This window comes from Phascolarctos cinereus, unplaced genomic scaffold, assembly GCF_003287225.1.
Source record: "Phascolarctos cinereus isolate Bilbo 61053 unplaced genomic scaffold, phaCin_HiC Scaffold_4;HRSCAF=312, whole genome shotgun sequence".
NCBI lineage: Eukaryota > Metazoa > Chordata > Mammalia > Diprotodontia > Phascolarctidae > Phascolarctos > Phascolarctos cinereus.
In genome coordinates, this window is record NW_027555847.1 from 631,396,149 (window position 1) to 631,424,063 (window position 27,915).

Genomic DNA, 27,915 nt, shown 5'->3' on the forward strand with positions numbered 1-27,915 from the left:
TTACCCTTGTTTGATAGGAGATGTTGCAACATTTTAAAGACTGATGACTGGATATGGGCAGCTAGGTGGTGCAGTAGATAGAGCTCCAGCCTTGGGAGTCAGGAGGACCTGGGATCAAATCTGACCTCAGACACTTGACACTTAACAGCTGTGTGACCTTGGGCAAGTCACTTAACCCCAACTGCCTCACCAAAAAGCAAAAAAAAAGTCAAAGATTGATGACTGGTTATCTGTGCTGAGCTAGAGAAGACAGAAGGAGAAAAAAAGATAATGAGAAGATTTATGATTACTGAGGAGATGACTGGGACATGAACTCAAAGATGAACACTGACTGTATGGGACTGATTTTTGCCTAGAGAAAGGGGCAACGGCTGTGTTAAAGCAATGCTAATGAGAATAATCTGTGGTGGAGGGAACTCGCAAATTCACAAGATCACAGATCAGTTGAAGTATTTGAATCATGAATGGAGAGAAATAAGAACTAAAAAGCCTGGACATCAGGGAAGAATGATTTCATGACATTTGGGGAAAAATAGAGGAGGGACAACATCCAGGAGCATCACGAAGGGAGGAGATTAGAATGTGACTTAATTATAATCCTATATTTAGATGCTAAAAGGGACCTGGATTATCCATGCACAGCAAACCCATCCTCTGTATCTTTCACCTGGACCTGTTGGCTCAATAAAGTACTTAGATCTTGTAAAAGGGGGTAGTGGTAGGAGAAGTGGAAGAAGGGAGTCCAGAAGGCTGACTATGCCTTTATACAAGTTGTTGATAAAAATGTTAAACAACACAGTGTCAGACATATCCCCTGGGGCATTAAGGGAACTCCTTCAAGGGTGACATTAAACCCTTGGTTCAATCAATCAGCAAGCATTTACTAAGTTCCTAGAACAAAGTAGGTGCTTAATAAATGCTTGTTGATTGGTTGAGTGATCATTACTGCTATGTGAAGAAACAGCCCCTGCCTACCCTGAAGTAGTTTATAGTCTATCATGTTTTAGAATCTTGCAGAAAATTGCAAAGGATCATCATGTTTAGAATCTTGCAAAAAACTGCCCTCAGGGATCCTACAAAACAAACTAATCCCTGAAGGATTTTGAAGGACAGCCCTTCAAAAAAATCCTACATCTCCCCCTCCCCAATCTTCTTTTTCCATCTTTTGTTGGCAAGTCTTCAGATGCCATTGTCTTCCCTTATTCGAAAATCAGGATATGTGCTTTTCTCTAGTTCTGCAGCATCTCTCTAGTTTTCCATGATCTTTCAAAAATCACTGACTGCAGCAATCCCATCTGCCAGTCTTACTGACATCATGGAAAGAGCATCAGATTCTGAATCAGATCCCCAACTCTGCCAGTTACCAGGTTTGCAATACTAGGTAAATAACTTTTCCTCTCTGGGCTTCAGTTTCCTTATCTTTAAAATGAGGCGTCTGGACCATATAATTACTAGTCATATACCCAACTGTGATCCTAATCCATTCACAGAATTCTGAAAAGACAAAGGAAAAATCAGAAAAATTTTTTTGTTTAAGTCTCAAAACATTGTGAAGCACTGGGGTGTTGCAAAATTACAGGAAACTGACCCCATGTCCTAAATTCATTTCTACCTAAAGTTATGATCTCTGCCTCTGACTACATGCCAAAAAAGAAATCCTTTCCCAGACACAGCTTGTAGGGTCACTATAATCTTGGAACCCCATGGTTAGTACCTGTAACCTCAATACATCTCTTGCCAAAATGTCCTTACTTTTCATAGGTTGTTTTTTATAATATATTAAATTTGAATGCCCTCACAAATTTCCTTTGAAAAAAATGAAGCCTTCCCTAACTCTAATTTTTTCATGAAATGTGATTTTTTTTTCCTCCAAGATTTCAGTGATAGGTTTCAGAGTTAGGGCCGGAAACAAAAGACAAACATTCTGACTGGAACATCAGTCCACACTGTATACTTGGAGGGCAGGCCAGTAATATTTATTCATTCAACAAACATTAATTAAGTGCTTACTATGAGCAAAGTCCTATGCTAAGTAAGAACTAAGCAAGCTAAGTAAGAAAGTGATGGAGGGATAGAGGAAGGAAGGGAGAGAGCAAGGAAGGAAAGGAGGAAGAGAGGGAAGAAGTAAGGAAGGAAAAAGGAAGGAAGGAGGAAGGGAGAGAGAAAAGAAGGTAGTGAGGAGGGAGGAAAGCAGAAAGGAGGGAGAACATAAAAGAAGGAGGTAAATAGGGAAGGAGAGCGAGTAAAGAGGAGGGAACGAGGGAGGTAGAATTGATAAAACATTTAAAATATACAGAATAAAGCAAAAAAAAAAGTTCAGAAGAGAATGCAGAGGGCAATTTTGTTACTCCAATGTTAAATTTAATGTATACTTAAAAAAAAAAGCAACAACCCACAAAACAGAAGTTTATGGTTTCATACACAGTCCCTTTTCTGTTCTTTTTATAATGAAATGATCAGAACTTGAGGGGAGGGGGGAGAGAGAATATCACAAGAGGGTACACAGCAAAACCTCTAGTCTGCACTGGCTAGAACACACCTCAGGGAGGGCAGAACCTGTACCCAGGTCACTTGCCAGGAATTATGTGGCACAATATTGATGCCCTCATCACTTTGGGATGACAGCAAGCAACCTTGGTCCTCCATCCTGAGACAGGAAAGCAGGTGTGTGGGAGGGGGGTGGGGGGGAGAATGAAGTAGGGTGGGCAGGAGGATAAGTCAAAGTTAAAGCATACCAAAGCCCTTTTAGATTGAGTCACGTGCTTCCCAAACAATGGCCAGAAGAGAGAGGGGGAGGGGTGGACAGACAAGGCCTCTGCTTACCCCTTATTCAGTTTATAATTAAAAAAAAACAAATAATAATAAAATGAGTGGTTTGGTCTGGTCGATCTTTAGGGGCCCTTCTAGCTCTGACATTCTATGATTCTGATCTCTGGTCCAATTCAACAAACATGTAGTCAGCACTTTGTTCAATGTACTGGTCTATGAGAGTATCAGTCTGTGTGCTTTGGATTCAAAAGGCATTTTAAGACACAATACAAATACCCATAAGTGTAATAACTTGTTTCAATTTCCCAATGGAAAAAGGCTGAAGAACTCAGTTTAATTCCCAGGTGTCCCTCCATTTGCACTAAAAAAGAACTCTGTGTGCTTGGTACATTCCAGTGTTGGTCTGTTTCCTCTGTGGAAACAGAGTTCCTAACTAACTATGAAAGGGAGAGCAGAGACGGAAACAGCAGTCCACTCTCTTACTATAGGTATTGTTCAGAAAAAAGGACATTTGAATGATTCAAGGATGTTTAGTCAGAATTTGCATGGATGTTATCTGACTGCTCTATTCTCTCTCCAATTTCTTTCCCCCCCCCCATATCCCTCCGTGAAGGCTTAAATAAATCCCATACCAGGGTGCCCACAAGGACAGAGACCTCAGTAGAAATTCTGCCTGAGATATTTATGAGTTTGTGACCCTGGACAAGTCACTTAACCTCTGCTTGCCTCAGTTTCCTTAACTATAAAATGGGGGAAAATAACAGCACTTATCTCCCAGGGTTGTTGTGAGAATCAAATGAGATAACAATTGACCATATGATCTTATTCCAATGATCTTACCATTACTTCCTTCACTTAAATATTTACTGGCAGCAAGTCAAGACATGGCCCTCCTGATGTCATTGGTTCTCTTCCAGAAAGCAGGACAGACAACAACAAAAACAATCTACTGGCAGCACAAGTAAGATGTTGAACAAGAGAGTTCTCCCAACTAACTCCATAAGCTTACAAAGCTATGAGCCTTTCTTTGGAGTTTGATAGTTCACACAACATTTCCCTCCAGGGTTTGGGCATACTTGTTGGTCCTTTGATGTAGCACTTTAAAAAAAAAGTTAATTAATTAATTTTATTTTAAAATTCATTTAATTTTTAATTTATGGAACAAAAGAAGCATTTCCATAACACTGTATAATAAAAAAGATGATTGCACATGAAATTGCCAATCTATTATGTACAGTTTGCTATTCCTCTTAAATATATAAAAGTTATCATGTAAATTTATTTTTTTTCCTTTTTTTCTCACCTCCCTCACCCTAAAGATGAACGCTTGTTGATTTACTGATTGAACTGTGATTTCATTGGTACAGGGAACTTGTGAAGAGGAACCTCACTTTACCAATGCAGATGGGCTCCTATTTTTACAACTTGCAGTCTTAAAGAGTTTCCTGTGGGCACTGAGAGATTCTTGTTCAGGGTCACACAACCATTATGTGTCAAAGACTGGACTGGAACCATGGTCTTACTGAGTCTCACTCTCTATCCACAACAGGCTGTATCTCCCATTGGCCCCTTGTTAAAAGGACAAAAAATAACACATGATTAAGTCTTGGTGAGTGGGGCTCCCTCAGAATGAACTGGTTGACTCAGACTCTTGGGAAGATGGCCTCTGTTGGTAGAACACTTTATTGATACGTAAAAATGTACAAAGTTAATCAGTACTCTTAAGGTTTTTTGCAATGTTTCCCTTGCCCCTTTTTACAGTAAGGAGGGTGTGGAGTTGTGAAGATTTCTTCTCCTTCTCAACCCCCAGCCCCTAAGAGTTGTTTATAGCAGCTTTGGGGCAGAAGTACATAAGAGGTATATGTGCTTGACCAAGCAACCACTGAGTTCCTGGCAGCTTTTTATCTCTCTGTTTCCCTTTCTAAGCATATGTCATTACAGAAACTGGAGGGTAGAATTACCCAGCCTAAAAGGTGGCAGCCACTGAAGCAGTACTGTTGTATCCTGCAAAAGAATAAATGAGCCACATGCCCCAGAAATTTGTCCACAGATGATATCATTCCTGTATCCCTAACTCTTAGTTGGAAGAGGAGAATCTCCTAAAAAATATGCTATCGGAATCTAGTCTTCTAACCTGAGAATGGAGATTTCTTAAATAGCTAGCTAGCCCTTGTGGGAGAGAGAGAGAAATTCACTGAGTAACAGGAGGGATGCATCTCAATTCCCCTCAGGAAAGACCATGGGGCATCACTGAGCCAGAAGGACCCTGGAAGTCTGACAGAAAAGCAGGACTCACCAAAGAGGGAGGAGAATTGGATTCATGAGCTACTATGAGAATCTCGTACGTTTTCCATGTTGGTTTATAGACTCCTGGGAATCTTTTGCATCTGCTGTGTTTTCCATAGGGTGAAACAAGGTCTGTCCTGTACCCAATATGCATTTGTTACATACATTAAGTTTTTTTTCTGGAAGCAAAGGATTCTGATGGTCACATTTGTGGAAACCTAGTCACAAGTTATTCATGAGCTATATTTGGAGATTTACTAGGGAAACTCTGGGTTAAACCAAGCCAAAGTGATACTGATCTTTTGGGATAGCTCTCATGATTGAACTTGTTTCATTTAAGGCCAGAGTTTGAAGGGGAGGGGTGGTCAAGGGAAAGTGGCCTGGGCCATAGATTAGACACATATTATGTACATAATAGTGTGCTATCCTCAGGAAGGACCCTAGTTACCCAGGATGAAAACATTAGTCATCTCTGACTCTTCCATTTTCCTGACCCTCCATAACAAATCAGCTGACAAGAGTTACTCATTCTTCTTCTGCAAAATCTCTTGAATCCACCCCTTCCTTTCCATTTCCATTGGTACAAACCATCATCACTTCTTGACTAGACTATGATCCTAGCTTCCTAATTGCTCTCTCTGCCTCCATTCTTCCCTTTGATAATCCACCCTTCACACACCTTCCCAATGCATAGGTCTAATTATGTCAATGCCCTATGCAAAAACATTCAATGACTCTCCATTGCCTACAGAATGATACAAAAAGTCCTTAGCTTGGCTTTCAAGGCACTCTGAAATCTAGCTCCAACCTACCTTTTAGACATTCCACACTAGATTCCTGATGCACTCTCCGCTTCAATGAAACTGGACTTTTTGCTGTTCCCCCTTTTCAGCTTTCCATCTCATTCCTCCACATATCTGGACACACTGTCTGCTATGTGTCAAATTGATTCTCCCTCTATCTATGCTTCCAAAATGCCTTCCTTCAAGGCCTAGCTCATATGGTTCTATCTCCCCCCACTGGAATCTCTGCTTGATAACCCTGGCTACAAATGATCCCATCTTCTCCATGTTGGACCCCTCCTAGGTAATTGTAGTCCAAATTACATCACAACCATTTGTATATTACTCATTTCAGCTACTTTGACTTAAGTCCCAATTCTTGTGCTTCATAATTTATCTCTTTGGGCTTCATTTTCCTCATCTGTAAAACAAATCAATTGCTAATGTCAAAACCCAGTCAAAACCTTTTATACTTCTGATTCCTAGATCAGTTCACATCATTCATTCATTCATTTAGGTTTTTTTGTTTTGCCTTTTTTTTTTTTTTGGACACTGAGTTTCCCTATCTAGGGCAGGCTACAAATACCGACGCCACTAAAGGGCCTAATTCCAACGCTGATTGGCACAGGAACTTTGACCTGCTCCATTTCCCGTCAGGGTAGATTGCCCTCATTTAATAAGGCTGTTCCTCCTCCTCCAGGTTTTGGCCATGGGGGTCCCCATATTGGTACCAGATTTAGTGCAGACCCTTGACTGGCATTAGCCCTACTGCAGCTCACAACTTCTGAGCCCAAGTGACCTGCCAGCCTGAGCCTGCCCAGTAAGTAAGAGGGATTACTATCACTATCCCCAGCCCATTCACTCATTTATTCAAAATCTATTTATGGGAAACCCATTATAGTCTGAGTACTATGGTAGACATTATGGGGCCACTTTTTAAAAAGCACAAATTGTGGTTCTTTCCCTCAAGGATCTTAGAGCATATATCTGCAGAGACAAGGCAAACACAAATTTTAAATAACAACACAGACAGGATATGATTAAGTGCTAAAATAAGTAGGCTTTCTATTATACCACAAAGTCTTCCTTTTAGACTGCTCTCCTTTGGCAGTGGTAATCGTGTTGTGGGGGTAATCAAAATGTTACAGAAATTCTACTGTATTAAGGTTGTGAAAAGCATTTGCTTCTGGGGACCTGAAGGTGCTGGGTAACTGGGTGAAATACCACATGTGAGATGTAGGTCAGCAGAGGTGCTGGCTTTATCAAAGGGAATGCTGGGCCTGGGTTACAATGACACTGTGTTTTTGCACTGCAGGGTTATGTAACTAGCCTGGTAGTCAACTCAGACATTCATTCAACAGAAGCATAGAGCACCCATGATATGTCCAGCACTGTTAGACAATGCTAAATGAAGGCATAAGACATACAAGCCTCTATTTTCATGAAGCTCATGATCCAGTTGGGAAGGCTACATATAAATAGGAAGCACTGTACTTGAAATCAGGAGGTAGAATCGGTGAACGTCAAGGTTGGAAGTGACCCAAGAGCCCTCTAGTTTGATCTCTACCAAAGAGAAATCTCCTCTACAACATTTCCAACAAGTGGTCATGCAGCCTTCACTTAAAGACCTTCAGTAAGGGGGAAACTCACAATTTGTCAAGAGGAGAAAGATGAAGGACCTTGAGTTCATGCCCCAGGAGTTTTGAGGAAAGGAATTGGGATGTTTAGCATGGAGAAGAGAAGATTTATGGGGAACATACCAGATATCTTCAAGTACTTGAAGCACTATCACTTAAAAGAGATTAGATTTGATCTGTTTAGCCTCAGAGGACAGAAGTAATGAATAAAAGTTGCAGAGTCAAATTTATAGGCTTGATATTAGCATAACATAGGCTCCTCTGGGCATGTCCAGCTCTCACATGGAGACACTCTTGAGGGGACTTTTGAGCATGCCCAGTTTGCCTAACATGAGACCTGCTCTTATCTCAGTCCACACGGTAGATGACACAGTGGGCTCCATTTTAGACAAACTTGGCATGCCTAGAAAAGAATGGGTTGCATAAGGAAAAACTTCCTAACAATTAGAGCTGACTTGAGAAGTGATGGGTTCTTCTATAATCGTCTTCAAAGGTTCGATGGCCATTTTTCAGTTATGTTCTAAAGGAGATTAATTCTTATTCAGGTGCTAATTGGACTAGCTGGCCTTGGAGTTCCTGTCTAAATCTGAAATTCTGTGACAAACCTCCTGAAATTCTAGGCCTAGATTCTAAGCCTGACTCTTATTAACTAGCTTTATATTTTTGGGCAAGGGACTCTATCTTTCTGGACCTCAGTTTCCTCATCTATATACAATGAGATGGTAGAACAATATGATCTGTGAGTATTAGAGGCACAGCTGCACAATAGTGGCACAGTAAATAGGGTTTTAGACTTGATATCAAGAAGACCTGGGGTCAAATCTGGCCTCAGACAATTGCTAGCTGTGCGACCCTTGGTAAATCACTTAACCTCTCTCAGCCTCAGTTTCTCATCTGTAAAATGGATATAATAACAGCACCAAACTTCTAGGAATATCATGAGAATAAAATGAAATAATATTTATAAAGCACTTTATAAATGCTACACATTATTATTATTATCATTCCCTTCTAGCTCTAATAGCCTGGGATCCTATCTATGAATTAGAGTAGAGGTATTAAGTATGTGGCCTACTGGCCAAACACAGCCCACAACACTGTTGAATGCAACCCAAAACAGATTAAAATGTATTCTTATCTAATTTTAATGTGTTGGTATATTAATTAAAAATGAAATATAGAAGCATGTGTGGTTTTCTAAGTCAATATGTAACCCTAATAGGAATATCTATCTATAGTTTAGTGGCCTCCATTTCCATATGTGTTAACACCACTGAATTAGAGAACAAAACATAAAGTGCTAAATGATGTGGCATAAACAATAAGAGAAGCCTAGCTCCACCACTTATTGGCTATGTGACTCGAGGACTGCTTTGAGTTTCAGTTTCCTCATCTGTAAAATAGGGAAAGTAACACCTTGGAGTATCTACCCTACAGGGTTATTTTGAAGATCAAATGAGATAATGCATGTAAAATGCTTTGTAAATCTTAAAGTGCTAGAGAAATATCAGCTCTCATTATGATCCGGAAGGGCTTGAAGGAGGGATCTCTCCAGGATGTAACTGTTTGCTGAGGTCGATATGCAAAAACTTAAGTGCACAGAATATAACAGAGCTTCCTGCTGGGCCCTGCATGCTGAGAACTTCAGCCTGGTTTCATTAACCTTCTCAAGTCTCGACACCCTTGTTTTCCCAGCTTGACTACATCCTCATAGGGGACTAACTAACCCATCTCTACAAAGCACCTGTTCCTTTGTCCCTTAACCTTAGCCCTGCAGGCCCCCTTCTCTGTGTGCTAACCATTCCTTCCCTTTCTTTCCTCCTGTTAAGAATCTATGAACACAACAGTGATAAAAAGAAAGTCCTAAGATGATACAAATTTTACCTTCTTGTAACTGTATCCATAACCCATCAATCATTTAATGAATCCCTACTGAAAACAAGCACTATATTAGATATTATGGGAAGATGGAAGAGTATTACATATAATCCACAGTCTTTGCCTTCAAGAAGTTTACATGTAGTTTGGGAAATAAAACTCCTAAACATGTAAAGAGAGCTAAGAGTAGTAGTCAGCACCTGGTAAATGCCAAATAAGTGTAACATGATATTAGAGGAGAGAGGGAGTCTTGTGGGTCAGGGAAGCCTTCACAGAGGAGGTAAGGAGACCCTAAAATGTTACGAGAAATAGTTGAGATAACATATATTAATAACCTTGAAAACCACAAATGTGGCTTAGACGATTGACTAAGAATCAGGAAAACTGGGGTTTAAATCTTGCTTCAGACCTCTGTCTATAGAAATCTCTCCCACACCTGAAATCCTCACAATACTGTCAAGACCTTGACTTTTTTTTTTCTACTTAATCATATATTGGCTGTGAATCATTATTTAAAAGTTTCATAAATCTAAATCTTGTCTTTCAATCTAAATATAAATTTCTTGAGGGTAGATATTGCGTCTTATGCCGAGCACAACAGAAAGCACTCAATAAATTCTTGAATGAATTTCCAATTAGACAGTAAACTCCTTGAGGGCAAGGATTGTTTCACTTTTGTCTTGAATCCCCAGAACTTAGCACAATACCTAGCTTAATAAATAATTGTTAATGTATTAATTGGATGAATGAATTGTCACTGTATACCAGATTTCCAGCTTATGGGCCCAACATTTAAGGCTCTACTTCAGGCTAGTCTATGCTAATTCAAACAAACAAACCAATGGAATACACAACAGAAGTGCAATTCACAGTTTTAGGGTATCAATCCTCTGCCTAAATTATTTTTTAGAAGAATTCCTCTGTCTCTTTTTCTATATCCCAAGTACTTTGAGGCACCACTTCATTTATTCCTTTCTTTCACCTCAAAATTTGGTGATGGATCTTTGTTGTTTTTTGTAGGGACCTGGTGTGGATATTAAAGAAAAAAAGCTACCACGTACCTGGGAGATAAGAGAGAGGCAGCTCTGAGCCTCATTCAAGCAGGAAGAAGGCAAGATGAAAGACTACAGTGACTCTGATGCCCCCAAAAGCTTATTAGCAGGATGTGTCAGGTTTCCTTCTTGTATACTTGAAGTAGTCATTTCTGGGAACACTATATATAGATATATAGATATATAGATTATATATATAGAGATATATATAATATATATATATATATTATATATATCTGTATATATATACACACCTGCAAGTACTTAAAACATACTTGAAGTTTTAAAAATCATAGTTGAATTCTAACCCTAACTGCCCCCCAATGCATACATGTATACAGTTGGACAAATAAATACTTAATAAATGCTATTTGACTGCCTAACTTTAGGCTTAGGATAATGATTTTATTGTTGTTGTTGTTATAATTCCTTCCCCCTCCAAAAAAAATACTGAAGGACAAAAGATTCATTCCTGTGTTCAATGGACACGTGGACTCAGAGAACTTTAGAACTGGTAGAGAGCTTAACAATCATCTAATTCAATCCTTCCCCCCCAACCCCTGCACACACACATTCTCCAGATAAAGAAACTTGAGGCCCAGGGATAGGATGTAACTTTGCCAAAGTCACATAGGTAATATATAGCACAATGCCTGGTATAAAGTAAGCAGTTAATAAATGCTCACTCTACCTACTATGTAGCTAGCTAGCTAGTTAACATGAGCACTTAAATGCTATTTGTATGTATCTATATAGTTCTCTGAATCTGCATATATATCTTTTGTATGTATATATGTAACCATCTACCTATCCATCTCTCTCCTCTCTCTCTGCCTCTCTCTCTCTCTCCTTCTCTCTCCCTCCCTCTCTCTGTCTCCCTCTTGCTGTCTCTCTCTGTCTCTCTCTCCCTCTCTCTCTCCTTCTCTCTCCTCTCTCCCTCCACCTCTCTGTCTCTCTTTCTCTCTATCTCTCCCTCTGTTTCTCTATATCTCTCTGTCTCTGTCTCTCTCTCTTTCTTTCTCTCTCTGTTATTTCAGTGCTCTTTATACTAGATTACCGCATCCCCAAAGTGTCTTTTTCAGAGGCAGCTGCCTGACACTCCCCTGCCCCCTTTTTGACAACTTCCACCCTGATGTCGACACTTTTCTTTATTTAATGTGCTCTGGCTGGCCAAACCCTCTACCACGGCATCCTGTATAAATCTGTCCTCTCCAAGCAGGGCCCTACCATGTGGATCTTTCCTGAACTCCTCTCCCCATCAAAGATTTCCCTCATCTTTTATTCCTCAGGTGACCACTAGTCGATCTGTTGAACTCCTCAATACTGACTGCATGCTAATTAATAGACTCACTTCATACCCTTACATCTGGGCATTCTAACAGAGGTGTTAGAAAAAACATGGGATTCTGAGTCAAAACACTTGGCTCCAAATCCTAGATCTGCTACTTATGAGAATCAGACTATCATGGAACATTAGAGCTGAAAAGATCCCAAGATAATATCTAATCCACTCCCCTCATTTTACAAATAAAAAGATTGTAATAGGGTTAAAGTGGCTTGCCCAGGATCAAACAGCTAGTGAGTAACCTCGGATTCGAACCCTGTCTTGATTTCTAGGCCTATATATTTTCACCTTTACCCCACTGGTATAGACAGAGCACACAGACAACTGGACGGGGAATCAAGTAGAGCTGAGTTCACATCCTGCCTAATAGTTGTGTGACCCTACCCAAATCATTTAGAATCTCAGCCTTAATTTCCTCATGTGTAAAACGATGATAAGAATACCTACTTTTACAAGGCGGTTGCGAGGATCAAATGATAAGATATGTGAACAGTATTTTGCAAACCCTAAAACATGACCTAAATATTAGCTATACCAATAAGTATTATTATTATTATTATTATTATATAACCTTGGGCAAATCACTTAGCCTCTCTTATCCTCAGTTTACTCACTTTATTGTACATATGAGGAAACTGAACTTCCATAAGCCAGTTAGGAGACACAATGCATAAAGCACTGGGCCTGTGGTGAGGATGACCTGAGTTCAAATCCAGCCTCTGATACTTTCTAGCTGTGTGACTCTGGGCAAGTCACTTAAGCTGTTTGCCCCAGTTTCTTCAACTATGAAACATGGATAACAGTATCTACCTTGGAGGGTTATTCTGAGGATCAAATGAGATAACATTTGTTAAAAAAAAAAAACAGAACAACACTTAGCACATAACAGGTACTTAATAAATGCTTCCTTCCTTCCTTTTTTCATAGAAGTTAAGTGAATTGCTTAAGTTAATATGGCTTCTAAGTGTCTGATCAGAGACTAGAACCCAGGCCTTAAGACTCACTGTTCAGAGCCTTTTCTATTCTCTAACTACTTTAAGTGAATATATTTTGCTCCTGCATACATTATAAGCTTCTTAGGGGCACAGTCTATATCTCACTACATCAGCAATTCACAAACTTTTTGGTCTTGGGACCCCTTTATATCCTTAAAAATTAGTGAAGACCTTCCCCCATGAGCTTTTGTATATGTGGCGTACATATATCAACATTTACTATATTAAGAATTAAAACACTTCAGCATTGTTATGAAAATAATTCTAACCTCACAACCCCATGAAAGGGTCTTGGGAACTCTTGGGACCACACTCTGAGAACCACTAAACTATGATTATGTATTCCTGATTATCAGAGCTGGGCCCACAGCAGGTGATCAATAAATATTTTGTTGCATCAAATGGAATCAGGCATTTGATAAATGTCAAACTGAATGTTTTTATTTTCATTATTCTGCTTTGGAATTTGCTTTTCTTTTAAACATATTGTGATTTTTACTTCATGAGGATAATCTCTCAAGCAGAGGAACAGTCTGCCAAAGTCACTTATTCAGAAATGCCAAAATCAACAAGAAAAGAAAGGGAAGAACACTGACAGAAACTGGAAAGTCCGGCCTTAAAGGGAGGAATAAAAAAGGATAGATCATAAACTTGAGACCTCTAGTGAAAAAGCCACCAAATTTGAAGACATTATTATACTAGAAGAGACGCCACATGGAATAATGAAAGGGGGCAGCCTTATTATGAAGAAGACCTGAGTTCTAGTTCTGCCTCTCACACCTATTGACTGGCTGACCTGGGAACATCTCAGTGCCTCGGGGCGACTCTGTAAGGCCATTAACTGAAGAACAGTTGCAGATCAGCACTGTTGGGGGAGTTCCCCAAACAATGAAATCACCAAAACCAAACAAAGTTATGTCCTTGAACTAAGCATGCTAGTATTTAGGAAAGATACATGAGGAGGGTCCTAAATTGTTTCAGCTACATAATAAGCATTGTTTACTTTCCTGCCCCCCCAACCTTATCATTGCATAAATGTAAATGTCTGCATTTCAGAAGAACAATAAGAAAATTCATCAAAGTTCTCCAGTTATTGCTACTTTGAAGGGCAATGATTAGTGCTGTAGGAACTTGGGCCTTGATTACAAGTACAGAAAAATATTGACTGAGCCTGGATCCCTGCTATGAAACACAAGGTATTAAATTTAAACATACTGGTCTAAATTGAAGTGAACTCTCTTTGCTCGTGATAAGCTTCAGAGAATAATGAATACAGGGTCAGCCTTTAAGTTGGAAAATCTTAGGTTCGTCTCGCCTCTGACATTCACTACTTAGGTGAATGTGGACAAATCACTTTATTCCTCAGTGTACCATAAACGACCTACTAAGACAGCCTGGTATAGCTAAGGTGCCTAGCTGCTTGCACCACTAGGAGTGGAGGAGGGGGGAGCCTACATCTGGCAGATAAAATCACATATCTGGACCCCATAATTTAAAAAAAATCTTCATAGTTTTACTTTAAGAAGAACCTTTGACTTTAGGGGGAAAAAAAAGATTGGTCTTTATAATACAAGTGGAAACAAGACCCTAAAGAAGGAATTTACTCTTCATTCTTCCCTATGTTCTTTCAGCCTTTAGGTACAACATAACTGAATTCTAGTTCTGCAGTTTACTAGCTATACGACCTTATGTAAGTCACCTAAATTCCCTGGCTCTAATTTCCTCATCTGTAAAAGAAGGGAGTTGGATTAGGTTAGATGATTTCTCAGGTCCCTAGACCCTCAGGTCTATCATCCAATATATTTCTATACATCTTGTCACCCTTATATTCTACAATGTAGATGGTCCCACCTATTTTCTGTGCTTAATAAATGTTACTGACAATCCCACTTGACTTTTCTCTTTACTCAAAGCTAGCACCCAATCCAAATCTCTTGTTTGGAAGGAAATCAGTTGCTAGCATTTATTTTTGTTTTAGTAACTCAGTGCACCTTCGCACTTCCTGATGTAGGGCGGGACAGGAAGAGGAAATACCAAAAATACTGCAAGACAGGCTAGTCTCATGGCATATCCAAGTGACAGAAACCAGAAAGTTAGGAAAAGCTTAGGAAACTCTAGACAGTGAATTTCAGTTTCAATGGAGCCTGGGATTCTAGTGGCCTAGAAGAGTTAATTCCACTTCCCAAAGGGCTAGGCACTTTCAGAGAGTAGCTTATTTCCAGGGAGTCTCTGACTCAAGAGTCATTTCTTCCAAATAAAACAAAATAATTTAGAAATATGTCATCAGTTCTTCTCCATGACATCAACATTAAGCAGCTACTCAGTAAATGTTCCTGTGGTATATGAAGATGATGAAGCCACTTTCCCTAGTGATACTAAAGTAGGGCCAACTGGCTAGAGCGAGAGATATAGGGTCAGGTGTGTAATGCTGAGTGATCCTGTTTCCTGAGCTGTTAAGATAGCAATTTATAGTGCTCTCTTAACAGGGTTGTTTTGAGAATCAAATCATGTATGTTAAACACTTTGCAAACTGCATAAATGTGAACTATTATTGCCGTGGGAAAATTATACAACTCTCTGAGCCTCAAGCATTATATCTAAGGGTTATAGATGGGTGGAGATCTTTGTTGGTAAGGAAATCTCCATACCAACAAAATCACAGATCTTTGATGGGCTAACATTGTTAATAACAGCTCATATTTACATAGTGATCTATATAATTTACAAAACACTTTCCTCAAACCATCCAATGAGGTGGGTAATGCAAATCTCTATTTTCTAGATTACTAGATGAGGAAAATGAACCCCAGAGTGCTACTATCCACATAGCTTGTGAATGCCAGAATCATGATTTGAGCCTGCATTTTCATATTCACACCATAATGATGTGTTTTGTTGTGCTCTAATCACACTCTTCCACCTAGCTTTTCCTGGACCAAACGGCTATAATTCTGAGACAGCTGGAAGAAGTCATAGGTACAAGGCAGTCATCTTGGAATCAAGGTTTATGCTAAGGAAAAGGTACAATTCACTTCAACACAATCAAAGTGGGTTAAATTCTGCACTAGGCAACTAGTCAGAAAGAAAGCTGGAGTTTTGACTGGAGTCTCTGACTTCAAGGAGCTTACATTCTTTTAGAGGGGACACAACACGTGCCAGGGCCAGAAGCAAAGGAACAGTCCAAAGCATTCTTGGAAAAATTGAGAAGGAGAGGTCATGAAGGTAGCACCTAGTTGACCTTTGAATGGCGCTAACAATTCTGAGAGGGGATGATGATGAGGGAGTTCATTCAAGGCATGTTTGAATGCATGAAGGTGAGAGGTGGCATGTCAATGTCTAGGAACAGCTAATCTAGTGTGGCTGGAAAATAGAAGGCATGAAGGGGAGTAATATAAGGCTGGATGGGTAGGTAGGAACCAAACTGTGGAAGGTCTCAAATGCCAGGCTAAAGAATTCAAATCTTATCCTAGAAGCAGTAGTAAACCAGTAAGGATTTCTGAAAGGGGAAGTGTCATAGTCCACCTTGTGCATTGGGAATATTAACTTAGCAGCTATGTAAAGGAGAAATTGAGAGGAGAGGGACTGGAAACACTGCCATCAATTAACAGATAAAAAGAAGTGATGAGGCCCTAAAAAAGGGTGGTGGTTTTGGGGAATATAAGAAAAGACCAAATCTTGTAAAAGGGAATTTAATAGGAATGGTTACAGGAGGTAAGGGAGAAAAGAAAGTCCAATATGATTCCATGGTTTGGGGAATGATGACTAGGAAGATGGCAGCACGGTCAACAGATATAAGGAAGCCTACAGGAAGGAAGGGACTGAAAGAAAGGTGAAGAATTTAGCTTCGGACAAATGAAGCATCATGATTCAGTGGAAGGAGCACTGTCTCTAGAGTCAGAGAAAGAAATACTACCTGTGTGGTGTTGGGCAAGTCACTTGACCTCTCTGGGTCTCAGTTTTCCATCTGTAAAATAAAAGGGTTCAACTAGATGGTTTCTGAGGTCCCTTCCAGTTCAAAGGATCTATGAGATACCATTGGGACATCAAGGTAGAAATGCCCAGAAGGCAGTTAGAGATGGGCATTGGAAAAGATTTAGGGGAATTGTTATTTTCATTTTATAGAGAATAGAAAGGATCCTTTCCACCTTCAAATGATCTGTTGGCACTGAGCTGGAAAGTTAAACAACCCAGATTCTCTGACAAAGCTTATAAGAACTGAAGCAGAGTGAAATGAGCAGAACCAAGAGAACAATTTATATAACAACAATAGCATTATAAAGAGAAATAACTTTGCCAGACTTCAAAATGCTGATCAATGCACTAACCAACTATGATGGCAGAAGACCAATGATGAACCATGCTCTTCACTATCTGTGAGGCAATGGACTCAAGGTGAAGAATGAGATATACATTTTTGGACATGGCCAATATGGTAATTTGTTTTGCTTGACAATGTGATTTTGTTACAAGGGGTTTGTTTTCCTTTTTATTTTTTTTTCCAATGAGACAGGAAGAGGGAAAGAGAGAAAGGAGTAGAGATAGGGTTTTCCCCTAACCTCCAACAAAGGAAGAGAACAGAAGGAAGGCCAGAAGGAATCAGACACAACAAGCAGGACAGCTTTGAAAGTTACATTCCGAATTTACAATATATTTTAAAAAGAAAAGCAAGCTCTACATAACAGTGATTCACAGTTTCATGTACAATCCTCTCCTGTTCTACAATGTACGTATATGTTAATGCTTATTTGATTTGGTGCTTCTTAAGTTCATAATTCTTAAAATGAAAGGGAAAAAAAAGACCACATTCTCATTCTAGCTCTGGTCCTAACTAGCTAGCTAGGTAGTCTTGATCAAGTCACTTAAGCCCTCTAGGCTTCAAGTTTCACTTAAATAAAATGAGGTTCTAGGATTCTAAGCCTCCCTTCTAGATCACTGGTTCCAAAAATGAAGTCCTTGGATTTTTTGAGATTTACTATGGCTTATCTGAGGATCCTCCCTGGAATCCTCCAGAAAGAAAAAATGGTGCCTCCTTCTGATGTCTGGGTTCCTGATGCCTGTGAGGCAGGAAATATATGAGGTGGGGAAATGAGAGAGAGTCCAGGGAATTTAGTTATAGATTCATAAGACTCAAAGTTACAAGAGAACTTAGAGATTATCTATTCTAACTATTTCATTTGACAGATGAAGTTTGGAATCCATTCTCTCCATCTCAGATTCTTAAAATCTCTATTCACAACATAGCTCAGGTGCTGTGACTATCAAAGGCCTCCTCTGTTCTCATTCATTTGTTGGTCCCATCTTGAAATTACCTTATATTACTTTGTATGTATGTAGTACTCATTTATCTGACTGCATGTCCTCCCTCCTTAGAGTAAAATCCTGGAAATCAAAGATGGTTTCCTTTGTTTTGTCTTTGTATTAATCAACAAGGATTTATTAAGTACCTACTATGTGTTGCGTGCTATGTTAGGCACTGGAGATACAAAGACAAAAATCTTGGAGGTGGGGAGAGATGAGAAAGAAGAAAAGAGTAGTCTTGAACAGCAGTTAGTTTTTTAATTTTTCCATCAAAAAGCTCTTTAGTCTTTGCATGGTATACTGGAAAGAGTCCCTATCCTCATGAAGCTTACACTGTAGCCTGGAGAGACAAGTATATATACAGATATATACAAAAGATACAAAATAATTTGGGGACGATGAGGCACTAGAAGTTGGGGAAATCAGGAATTGTTTTGTGTAGAAAGTGGTGGTTGAGCTGCAACTTGAAGGAATGGAAGGGTTTCCAAGAGGCAGAGGAAAAAAGGAAGCGCATTCCAGGCATGGGAAACAGCCAATGCAAAGGTAAAGAGATGGCAGAGTGCTGAGTATGATAACCTAAGAAATCGTAAGAAGGCCAGTTTGGCTGAACCACGTATATATGAATAGAGAGTGATGTGTCAATAGGATGGAAAAGTCAGTTGGGCCCTAGTTTTAAAGAGTTTTATATACCTAACAGAGGAGTTTATATTTGATTCTAAAAGTAATAGGAGTCAATGGAACGTATTTATTAGAGAGTGATGTATTCAGTCTTGGGAAAATCCCCAGCACAGTGCATTTACACTTAGTAGCTCCTTGCTGAATTGAAATGAATTGCTTAAGATCACATGTGCAGTAAGGATTAAGATTTGAACCTGGGTCTTTAGACTTCCAACTGAATGTTCCATTCCATGCAAAGGCCAAAGGAAAAATAGAAAACTAATTGCTGTTCACCATCACTCTTATTCTTTTCTCCCTCCCAATCCCTCTTCACCTCCAAGATATTTGTCACCTAAACTCAGCTTGAGGAGACCAGCTGGGACCTGAGGTCTTTGATTTCCCAATTTGAATTCAAACATACCCTCCCTAGGTATCCTAAAGCTCTGTCTATTTCTGAAAATCTGCTCTACCATGCCTAGTGAGGACAGAGGAAATACAGAAACTTGGAATTTCCCAATGCTGCTCAAAAGAAGCAGTCCAAATTTTGGATGTAAAAATGTCCTTTTCTCTCCAGCCTTCTCACAAGCTAAATATGAATAGTCAGTCATTCAGTTATCTCACGGATTGGGGAAGGGAGGAGAGAAGAAGAGATGCTTCTTTTACAAGAAACATGAGGGCTGAAAATCAAGAGAACGTCATATGGTACATTATGTTCTGGGACAGTGCCATTCTGTGGACTCTCTGCAGTGTATGTTTTTCACTGAAAGCACTGAATAAAGTAATTTCCTCTGTAATAAGCCACAAAATTTATTTTTTAGATCCATCTGTAGGTTTTATAGGTAAAACCCAGAACCTCATCAGGATTTTGTAATGAGTGGTGTTGCCTTTTGATTTTTTGCTTGTTTGTTTGCAAAGAGGCTGTTAAAAAGACTGTTAAATGATAAAGACTCAATATCCCTGTTAGTGTCAAGGGCTGGAACAGGAGCACTTCCCTAAAGCAGAGTTGAAGTTATGAAATATCCCAATATGCTTGGTATATAATGACACTGGGAAAAGAGCTTTAATGGCTAGCTCCAGAGTTGCATGATCGAAGGATGCCACAGAATATACAACAGACTAAGATTCAACCAGAGGACTTGGGTTCTCATCTCGGTGCTAATACTAGTTATTCATGTGACCCTGGGGAAGTCATTTAACCTTTCTGTACCTCAGTTTCCTCATCTGCAAAATGAGGGATTGTACTCAGCTTCTAAAGCCCCTTCCAGCTCTATACCTATGACCCTGTGAATCACTTCTCTCTGCTTCTCAAATTTCCTTCACCAAATTAAAATAGGGAATAGACCAGATGTTCTTAAGGTCTTAGCAACTCTAACATTCTGCGATTTTAGTATCAAACATTCAGGGAAACACCCTCATCTCCAGTTGAATCTATAAAAATGCTCTTTCAAAAGCAGCATATTAAGGTTTTCCCAGTAAGTTAAGATTACATGAGACAAGGATTATATAAAAGATGAATACACTGTACAATATCAAAGCATTCCCCAGCAACACATTACCCCAAATTTATCCCCCAAATGAATTTTGCCAAAAATAATCTGGTTGACTGCAAGAAAATATACCACTCAGGCAACTTCCCACTTAATTATCAATTGTATGACTATGCCTAAGGCATCATTGGGCAAATTCAGACTGGTCTTCATTTTGTCTTTATCTCCCTAGTGCCCAGGTGGTGCTTTGCAAAGTAGGCATTTAATTAATGCTTAGGGAATTGAACTGGATTCTTCCAGAGCAGGGAATCTTCATCCAGACTGTGAACTTCAAAAAAAAAATTGACAACTGTATGTCAACATAAATGGTTTCCTTTGTAATCCTATGTGCTGTATTTTGCACATCTAAAAAAATGTTCTGGGAAGGGGTCCTTAGGCTTTCTCAAACTGCAAAAAGGGTCCAATACCTAAAAAGGTTAAGAACCCCAGATCCAGAGATCAAACTAATGACACATAGGCTCAAATTTAGGATCAAATCATATGACTCTATCCTGTAGAACAAAAAGAAGCTTTCAAGATTTTTTTAGGACAATCTCTTCCTTTTACTGAGATGGAAACTGAGGCCCTAAGAAGTAAAATGACTTGACCAAAGGTCACAGAGTTTAAGTACACAGCAGAGCCAGGATTTGAACCTAAGTTCTTCAGATAGAAAATGCAATTTTTAAAAAATCTATCACAATGCATTTGAGAGCATTCAACTCATTACTCAGAGAAAACATGCATAATTTACAAAAGAAATCATCAAGAGCAAATGATTGCCCCAGCAATTTAAGAATAAACTTAAAACAGTAGACTGGGTGTGTGGTGTTATTTTTAAAAGTCCATATAATTGAATTGAAAATTTAAAGTTTTAATAAATTGCAAGATGGAAAGAACAACCCACTTCCCAAGTCATCCCAAACAACAGTCAACCAAATCCAGTCGATTTCAACAAGTTACAACCCTGTGTCTAGCTTTTAAATCAACACCTCTGGGAATCTGCTACAGGGATGGGGGATCTCTGGAGCAGAAAACAAACAATGCACTCCATAGTTCTTTCTCCTCAGCTGCCGGGGCAAAGACTGGAAAACATTCCTGTCCAGGCTAATCAGACTATGGAGAGGAAAAAACAGCTGTCAACTAATTCAGAGGTGAAGCCTTTCAGAGTTTTGTTTCTGGAACCTCACTCACTTGTGGGAAAACTCCATTGCTGATGAGTTTGGAAGCTTTCTGATTGCTTATCTGGGGAATACTTGAAAAAATGTATTAAAATATTCCCTTTCACCAGCTTTTTTGAACTCCTACAATCATATCGCAGTTGGGCTTCCCGCCCTCCCCTACACCTCCCTCCCCCTTACCCTGTAACTCACCAGGACTTGTGCATCTGTATTCCCAGTTCAAGCTTAGGCATCCAAGCTAAATCCATCATTATTCCATCTTGGGTTAAAACTCAGCCTCCCCCCAGCAGCCGGAACACACCATGTTTCTGCAATACTTCTCCCCAGTGCGTGTGTGTATGTGGTGTGTTCTTTGGTCGGATATTAAACTCGCTTCCCAAGGACGGTTATCTTGAGAGCTTGGGCTCCTGCGAGCGGGGCTTTATGCCCATTAATGACCCGCACGGTAAAGTAGGCACCAAAACTCAGAAGAACTAGCAGGAAGGAAAAATCGACCATGTGAGCAGGGGGAGGGAAAAAGAAAGGAAAAGAGAGGGAGAAAGGAGGGGGGGTGGGTGGAAACCCACCACCCAACCACGCTGCTCGGTGGATAACCCTCGGGTTGATAGCAAGGATTTCAGGAAATCCAGACACTTAAACAGGAAATCTGAATACTGAATAAACATTCCATCATGTCCGCAGAAACACGGCACCGAGGGCTGGTCAGTCTCCCTTTAACCCTTCCCCTGCCGCGCACTACCGAGGGCTCGAGTCCGTCCCGTCTCCCCCAGCCCCCCGCCCAACCGCCCGCCTACCTTTGTAACTCGAGCTCACCAGGAGGGGTCAAAACAGCTCCTGATTTCTCTTTAACTGTGAGCGGCTCTGGGAAGCCCCTTTGCAACACACCCCCTTTTCTCCTCCCCCCACCCTCTGCCCCTGCCCTTGCCCTTGCCCTTGTCCCAGCCCCTATCCCAGCTTCAGCCGCAGTCCCTCCCCCCTTTCCAGTTTAAACTTTCCTGAGAATATTTTTTTCCTGATGCTCCTCATTTCCCAAGCCCATTGGTGTACATTTTGTGCTCAGAAATGAGTTGTTCTCAAGATGCCCATCTACAGCAGCAAGGCATTTAAGAACAGACCTCTCTGCTCCTGGATCCCAGAAGGCATCTCAGTCCGAAAATGATGTGCTACAGTAGGACTGGTTTAATGTGTGTTTTTTATTATTCTTTCTTTTTAAAGTTCCTTTTAGCCATAATTGACACTTCTTGGCGCTCTTTTCAACTCTTCTTTCTGCCTTTAAAAAAAAATTGTTGTCGTTGCTGTTAATTCTTGGGGCTAGGACCAAGGAGGAACGGGGAGGGAAGTCAATCCAGGAAAAGAGAAAAGTCTTTAGGGCTTGCAATATGTGTGGATGTCGTCAATCTGGGCCTCCTAGAAAATTCCTGTGCACTCTCTCTCTCCACCTCGGCGTTTTCTGTCCCCTTGTGAATGGATGTGTGACTCTGCTTTTTGTGGCTTTTCATAAACTGCTGGTTGCCTGTTTAAGGGAAGCTGAGCCTCAGAGGTAGAGCTGGGCTCTCAACCTCTTCTCGTGAAACCTGAAACCAGGGGAGCCTTCGAATACTGTTTGGGATTTTTGCTCTAAACCGAAGAGTCAGAGCACTCAGGGTTTGTTCAAAGTTCTGGAGAAGACCATAGGATTTAGAGTTGGAAGGGGCCATTACAGGCTGGTTAGTACAAACGCTTTCAAGTCACAAACGAGGAAACCAAGACCCTTCCCAAGGGGAAGTGATGTGCCCAAGATCACACAACTAGTTTGCTGGGAACCCAGGAACAAAAATCCAGGTCCTCCCTCTCTCTTCAGATCCCAAACTCTTTTCTGCTATATTACAGTGCTCTCTCAAAATGTTTTGGAAAACCTGGCCCAAGCTTTGGTCCATTTGGATTGGGGCTAGGGCTCCATTTCAAGAGAATCACTTGGGACTACTTGCTGGACTAAAGCTGGAGTTTTTAAAATTCCTCTAAAAACCCAACAGGCACTGAAATTCCAGGAGAATGCAAATAGGAATCCAAAGAATGAAATTACCTGTGGGTTTTAACTAAGGTGCTAGATACAAATCTCCAAATCAGAATAGGATGATAAAATGTCAGCACTGGAAGGGACCTTAAGTGCAGAAGGGAAGTGACTTGCGCAGGGTCACACAGGTACCAAGCTACATCGACTTGCTTAGAACGTAGACCTCCTGTGTCCAAATCATGCTCTATGCACTATGCCATGCTATGGTCTAAACATTCTAATCAGTTTTTTAGGCAATATATAGGCTCAATTTGATAAACTCTGTAAAATGAAGTGGTGGGCCTGAAGTCTGGAAAAGGAATCTTCAAATCTGGCCTCAGACAATTACTAACTGTATGACCCTGGGCAAGTCACTTAACCCTGTTTGCCTCCGTTTCCTCATTTGGAAAATGAGCTCCAGAAGAAAATGGAAAACCACTTCAGCACCTTTGTCAAGAAAACCTCAAAAATAGGGTCATGGAAAGTTGGACATGACTTGAACAACAACAAAAAATAACTTTTAAAATGTTTATATTTTCTATAGCTTTATACTTACATAGATTAAATTAGTGGGGGGAAGGTAGGACCAAAAACACTGGACTGGGACTCATGGAGCATGAGTCTGACATTAAACATTGATTAACTGATAACTGATTCTGCCACTAATAACTGAGTATCTCGTTAGTGGTTGCATGATTTCATCTACTTGGGCATTTCCTTTACCAGTGCAGATCCTGGCCCTGCTAAAGCTTTTAATCCTAGGTAGCTGGATGGTACAGTGAATAGAACAGTGGGCTTGGAGTCGGGAAGATGACTTCAAATCCAGCCTTGGAAATTTACTAGTCATGTGACCCTGGGCAACTCACTTAACCTCTGTTTGCCTCAATTACCTCAACTATAGAATGGGGCTACTTATAGCACCTACTTCACAGAGTTGTTGTGAGGATCAAATGAGTTAATATTTAGAAATGCCTAGAGCATAGTAGGTACTTAACAAATGCTTATTTCCTTCCTAATCTTATCCATACTTCCTAGTAAATTCTCCTGCAAGAATTTACCTAATCAATATCTTGTCACCTTCTTGTTCTTTTAATACATCAGGAGCATCCATGTATTCCTTGTTCAATATATGGCCTTTCATTTTTGCTGTCTGATAGATAGACCTTCCTCCCTTTCCAGTCACACATGCCTTTTATGGCAGTTCTAATGAGTTGGTAATGTACTACAACCTACTCATGCCCCCACTGAACAGTTTTCCATTGTCTTTTGAGTTATTTCTCATCTTGTGCTATGGTTTGTAGCCATTTAGCATTCTTAACTGAAAAATGTTTGTTTTTGCTGTGCAGTCATGCCTGACTCTTCATGATCCCATGAATCATAGCATGCCAGACCCGTCTATCCTCCACTATCTCTCAAGATTTGTCCAAGCTCATGTTGTTGTTTCCATGATCCTACCTATCCATCTCATTCTTTGGCATCCCCTTTTCCTTTTGTCTTCATTCTTTCCTAACATCAGGGTCCTTTCCAATGTATCCTATTTTCTCATTATGTGGCCAAAGTATTTAAGCTTCAGCTTCAGTATTTGACCTTCCAGTGAATAGCCTGAATTAATGTCTTTAAGTATTGTTTGGTTTGATCTCCCTGCTGTCCAAGGGACTCTCAAAAGTCTTCTCAAGCATCACAATTCAAAAGTGTCAATTCTTCGGTGCTCAGGTTTCCTTATAGTCCAACTTTCACAGCCATGTTATTGTTACTGGAAAAACCATAGCTTTGACTATATGGACATTTGTCGGTCAGCAAGGTGATGGCTCTGCTTTTTAGTATGCCGTCCACATTTGTCATAGCTTTCCTTCCAAGGAGCAAGCATCTTTTAATTTCATGACTATAGTTGCTGTATGCAATGATTTTTGACCCCAAGAATATATAATCTGATGCTGCTTCCATTTCTTCTCCCTCTAACTGAAAAATACTAGTCATAAAGGGATGATCAACTGTTTGGAACCACTGAATGTACTGCAATTTTCCAAATGCAATCCAGCCAATCTTTCCCTCCAAATAAATTGTGGGTTAGGGTTAGTGAATCATCAGTGTCAGATGAATCAATATGCATTTTAGTTTAAGATGTGCATTCAACTGGTTACTTATATAGCTGCACATGAGTCTGGTTTGTATGTTTTTCATCCATTTTGTTTTTCCAATGTGAATAGTTACAGATTGCTATAGATTGTATTATATTTCGTCTAACCTCTCAGTGTAACAACATAAATCTGTAACACTATGAGTTAGACTAGTTTCTTATCTGTCTGCCTCTTAGAGAGAGTCTCCATACTGATCAAATCATAAGTCATGACCAAAAATAAAAAAGCCATAAAAATAGGAACATTTGAAGAATCTATAAAGAGGGAGTAATTTGTTTGAAATTTAGGTAATAATGATGAGCTTTTAATGATAATAATAACCTTGTCATTATTATTCTTATTTTACAGATAGGGAAATTGAGGCTCAGAAATATGACATCATAGGAATTTTGATGATAGGATCCTGAACTGGAAGGGACAAAAATAGGTCAACTAAACTAACCCTTTCATTATACAGCTGATGTATCTGAAATCCAGAGAGATTACATGATTTTTGGAGTCTTGTTACTATAGAGAGAGTAAATGACAGAGAATAACTAAACTCTGATTCTCTGGTGCCAGAGTCACACTGCACTAACAATCCTACCTAACTTCACAAAAGTAAGAAGGGACTAGAACAGAAATGTCCTTAATTCCAGACCTACTACTTTTCCCACTCCACTGTAAATTACAAAAAGTACCTTGGGCAAATGACTTAACTTCTATGGGCCTCAGTTTCTTCACAAAAGGAAGGGTTTGGAGTCCATGACTAAACAAGGTCACTGCCCATAGAGCCAGATTCTATGACTATATCATTTTTATAACCCTCTTACCTGACACAATCTGACTATGTTCTGAGTAAGTAACAAAAACTCATATTTATTTAGCCTGAAATTGTTTTAAAAACATTTCACACATAACACCAAGCACTGGCTTCCCTAGAAAGCCTTTCTTGATCCCCACAATTGTTAGTCTGTTTCTTTTCTAACTTTACCTTATATCTGTTTTTACTCTATGTATCCTAATATTTGTACAAGTTGTAGCCCCAGGATTATTTTATTCTTTGTATTTGCAAACACAATACAGTGGGCTGGCACATAGTAGGTGCTTAATAAATGCTTAGTGTATAGACCGATTATCTCATTTGATCTTCACAAAATCCTTCAGGCCATGTAATCCAACCCTCTCATTTTTTTTTTTTTAGGCTATACATATACATTCCCATTAAACATATTTTCACATTAGTGATGTTGTAACTAAGAATTAGAACCAATAAGAGGAACCACCAGAAAGAGCAAACAAAACACAACAGTAGAAAAAACAATAGCAAATAGTATGCTTCAATCTGAATTCAAACTCTATAGTTCTTTCTTTGGATGTGGATAGCATTTTCCATCATGAGGCCTTTGGAGATGTCTTAGATCCTTGTATTGGTGAGAAGGGTCAACCCCCTCATTTTAAAGATAAGGAAATCTGAAGCTCAAGAAAGTTAAAGAAGGCCCCATATACTCCTCTGAACTTTTCTGTGGTGCCCAGAAACTTCATCCTGGAAGATCACAACAGCCTTGGAATCCTCAAGCCTCCTTTTGGTTGGATGGTTCCTTCCAGAACTTTCATTTAAGGAAGAAGCTCAGGCCAGCCTTCTTCTTTTCTCCTCCCCAGGCTGAACTCCAGTTTTCTCCATAAAGGCCTTATCAGGGTTCCTTCTTTGTCTCCCCCTCCCACCTGCCCCCAGCACTTTTCAGTTTCCTTTTATGCACTGTCTTTCCCATTAGAATGAGGGCAAAGACAGCTTATCATTTTGCATGTATTTATATTCCCAGCCCTTAGCCCTGAGCCTGGAATGTGGTAAGAACTCCATAAATGCTTGTTAACCAGTTAACTGACTTGCCCAAGGCCAAATAAGTAGTAAATGTTAGAGGGAATTGGAACACCGCTTTCTTTGATCTATAGATCTGTCCACTTTCTAGCGCTAAGCACAAAGGCTGGCACATAGTAGGGTGCTTAATAAATAGCTGTATTTGTACCATTCCGTCAGGGCTTTGTCTCAGACAAATGGAGACCTGGGAAATACCTTAGCTTAAAAAGGCCAAGATTTCCCACTGCATCCTGGGGCATCCCCAGTCATCCTTACCTATGTCTTACCACTGGACTCTGATGACTCTGGAGGAGAGAGTGGGGTTGATGACTTTGCACAGCTCTGCCTCACTTAAATCCAATTCACTTGCAAGTCAAGACATCACTCTCCTGATGTCATTGGTCCTTTTCCAGAAAGAAGGACAAACAACACCAAACCACTTAGCCTCATAGCATATGGTAGTGGCATTATTATACCCATTTTAGAGATTTGGGAACTAAAGGCA

The 27,915-nt window shown here is 39.9% G+C and overlaps 1 protein-coding gene across 6 annotated transcripts in view; it reads right to left on the bottom strand.

Moving 5' to 3' along the window:
- Positions 1 to 27,915, bottom strand: part of ASAP1 (ArfGAP with SH3 domain, ankyrin repeat and PH domain 1) — a 606,833-nt gene that overhangs the window by 466,365 nt on the left and 112,553 nt on the right. For 2 of the 6 annotated variants that reach the window (XM_078153738.1, XM_078153736.1), the window contains exon 1: positions 21,596 to 22,017. The exons of 1 other annotated variant lie outside the window; for it this stretch is intronic. The gene's annotated coding sequence lies outside the window, so the exon portion shown is untranslated. Of the gene's footprint in view, positions 1 to 21,595; positions 22,019 to 22,197; positions 22,283 to 27,915 lie in introns of those variants that run through there. 3 more of the 6 variants (XM_078153735.1, XM_020997892.2, XM_020997894.2) reach the window with 3 other exon arrangements.